Below are 3,838 nucleotides of genomic sequence, written 5' to 3'. Positions count from 1 at the left end.
CACCCGAGCTGAAATGACAGCCCTGACCTTTTACATCTGACATACGCGACACTACCGCCATCTGTATATGTGAGTATTGCTATCTCATAACTTTCTCATCTCAGTGACTCCTTTTTACAATTACTGAGAGATCTCAAGTAAATTTCGTTGATTTGGTTCACAACACATAACTAAATACAGAACCAAAGTTTCTAATGAAGCGACACACAAACACACATACACACACAAATGCGCGCGCGCGTACACACGCACGCATATAAAAACTGCAGGGCTACAATTTAACCTCAACGGCTGTAATTTAATCTCAATTTTAAAACACGCATTCCACAAGCTACCTATAAACACTATTGATAACACTGTTAACACGTTAGAGGGAGGTCATATGTTTATGTACATAGCCGGTCTGAATCTGGTTAGCCGAAGTAGAAGCGGTTGATGTCCTGAATCTCTCCTTCAGCTTTGGTCCTTAAAACGGCCTCTTATTGTGAATAACAGTAGAGTTATATTTCATGCCCACTATTCAGTGCACCATTGGGCCTTCGGTAAATGTGCATCATTTTCTTCTAGCAAGTTCCCTCGCTCACATCTTCGATCTCCTATTCTTTGTACATGGTTGTGACCTGGAGAGAATGTTGCGACCTCTGTTCACCTCTAAACTCAGCCCACTTATTGCCAGCAGAGCCAACACTGTGACGTCCTGCGTCCTGCACCCTGCCCCCAGCACGTGCATATTACGAGTGTACCCTGGTGGCCCTGAACTAAGTCCTTGAATTTGTTACGTTCTCTTCTGGTAGTGTATAGTCCTCTCGATCTTGTTTACTATAGAAGTTCCCGCGTTTTATGACCGGAACTTAAAGACGATATTACAACTAACCGCCGCTTAGAGCGGTGCAATATTTGTTTCATGTCCCACTATTCCTCACATCTAAGTTAATTTCTGGAGGTTGGTTTTCCATTGTGACGTTTGCTCGTGATTGTGGTTTTGTAATGACCGACCCGATAGAACGGCGTTGCTGTATCAAGTTCTGTTTTAAACTTGGTAAAGCAGCCACACAAATATACGAAATGTGTGTGCAAACACTCGGTAAACACTCTCTGGCCCAGACACAAACGAATGATTGGTTTAAACGTTTTGAAAAGGGCCGTAAATCTCTTGACGATAATGAACGCTCAAGACGACCATCTATCGGCATTATACCAGAAAACGTCAGTGCTGCTCGGAACGCGGTTGTGAAAGACTGTAGGCAAACCATCCACGACACTGGTGATGCCCTAAGGTGGCAGAGCGAAGATGTGAAAAGGAAGGTCCGGAGGAGTGCCGCTGGAATGTCCGGGTCCTTCACAACAATGTGAGGTCACATACAGCTTTCATGGTGCAGCAGTTTTTACAAAGTACATCACGGCGGCTCGTCCTCATGCGACTATTATACAAGGTCCCTTGCGATTTCTTTCTTTTCCAAGTTGAAAATTAAGTATAAGTGATGAATATTTGACACGACAGAGGAGATTAAAGGGCAGTCGCCAGTTGTGCTGAACACACTGACTAAAATTGACTTTCAGGATGCATTCCGTTATGGCAGCAGCGCTAGGATCGATGCCTGAACTACCAAGAGCACTACATTTAAGGTGGCAGTGTCAAATAAAATTCTTGTAGGATGTGATTATACACTGACGGAGAAGTGTCTCAAGACTAAGAAGAAGCTACGAGAGACAAACGAAAGCCCGTATGTGTGTTTCGACATCTGAAAGACGATGTAAAGACAAATTTCGCGGAGCCGCTCGGAGTAGCCGCGTCGTCTGAGGCGTGCTGTCACAGGTCGCGTGTCTGCCCCCGTCGGAGGTTCGATTCCTCCCTCGGGCATTAGTGTGTGTGGTGTCCTTAACGTAAGTTGTTTAATTTGGATTAAGTAGTGTGCAAGCTTAGGGACCGATGACCTCAGCAGTTTGGTCCCATAAGACATTAATACAAATTTAAAAAAAAAAAATCGTACTAGTCGCATAACAGCGCCGCTAGTAGCGCCACTATGAGGATGTAAATCAGATTTGCTTCAGATTCGGGCTGCATCGGTGGTGAGTGTTAGTTACCTTTGAGATTGGACGTGATGAGTGGACATTAGTCAAAATGCCTTTAAGGTGACAAAGACGGAGACACCATAATCAACAGCTCACTGAGTTTGAATGAGGTCTTGTGATAGGGCTAGAAGATGCTGGATGTTCTTTCTGCGATATTGCAGAAAGTCTTGGCAGATATGTAGCTACTGTACATTATTGCTGGCAGCGGTATTCACGGAGATGAACGGCTGCAAGATGACCGCGCTCTGGACGGCCATGTGGCACCACCGAGAGGGCAGATCATCGTGTTTGGCGTACGGCTGTGGCGCACCTTTCTGCATCTGCAGCAGCAATTTGAGCAGCCGTTAGCACCACAGTGACAGACCGGTCATAAAACCGTTATTTCAAGGACAGATCTGATTCCCACGCCCAGTAGCTTGCATTTCACTGACCCGAAGCCACCGCCGTTTGACTTCAATGGTGTCAAGCGAGAGTTCATTGGATGGTGGAGTGAAGATTTGTTCTTTTTTCTGATGAAACCCCGTTCTGCCTCGGTGCCGTTGATGGAAGTGCGTTGGTTATCAGGAGACAGGTGTATCCCTGCAACCAACCTATCTGGCAGCTAGCCACAATGGACTTACACCAGGATTTATGGTCTGGTTTAGAATCTGGTATAATTGCAGGAGCTCCCTCGGGTTGCGGAGGGGGGTGTTTTCAAACAGGATAGCGCTCACCCATATACCGCTGTTGTAATCCAACGTGCTCTGCAGAGTGTAGATATGTTGCCTTGTCCTGTTCGATCACCAGGTCTGTCTCCAGTCGAGCACATATGGGACATCGTGTGTCTTCTGCCACCAGCATTAATCATCCCTGTATCGATCGACCGACAAAGTGCAACATACATGGAAGGGCATCCCACAAACTTACATCCAGAACCTGTCCAAAACAATGCATGCACACTTACATCTTTGCATTTAACACTCTGGTTTCCACACCAGTTGTTATTGTACCAGCATTTCAAATGTAAAATGGCTTTCCTCGCGCTTATTTTAACCCGTTTATTTGCAATTTTATCATTTGAATGTGTTACCCAGAGGAATTATTTCCTGGTGTTGGGATTTGACATCGTATGTTGTGCATGTAGATGCAGTCGGTACTGGGCCCACGAATTGTGAGGACTGATCTGTATACCGAATCAGGGTGCCGATTAGGTTTAATAATAACAAAAGTTTCATGAAGAGATTGTAATAGCGAGAAGTGATATGAGCATATTCAGGAGTTTCCAGTTGATCATTTTTTGCATTACAGTGTTCAGTGTTACCAACAGTCGAGACTCTTCAAAGAGTGTTGGCGAAATGTGTCGCAGCGGCAGCAGCTGGAAACATCGACGGCCGACTTACCAGCAGAGCGGCGAGCGCTACGCCGGCGGTGGCGAGGCAGCAGCGCAGGCGCCAGGCGTCGCGGCGCCCTCTGCTAGTGGCGCCGCCCTCCTCGTCGCCCAGGTCACGGTAGATGCCCAGCTGGGCGCCGCTCCACACCGCACCGCGACGCCACTCTGGCGACCCAGCCGTCATGGCCGCACCGCCTCCACCTGCCTAGCTGTCAGGTGCAACACAGGGAACACAATAGGCACAGCTCTATGTGGGCTACTCATTATAATCTGAACACAACAATGGCCATGAAAATTGCAACACTTATAGAAAATAACTAAATGTGCCTGGCAGGGTAGCCTACATGTTGCAGGCTAGAAAAAAATTTCTTGTACCTGGTCTGTAGACTTCCCTGT

The sequence above is a fragment of the Schistocerca americana genome, chromosome 8, assembly GCF_021461395.2.
Source record: "Schistocerca americana isolate TAMUIC-IGC-003095 chromosome 8, iqSchAmer2.1, whole genome shotgun sequence".
Lineage (NCBI taxonomy): Eukaryota > Metazoa > Arthropoda > Insecta > Orthoptera > Acrididae > Schistocerca > Schistocerca americana.
The sequence above is the reverse complement of the archived record's forward strand: the minus strand, read 5'-3'. Positions refer to the sequence as shown.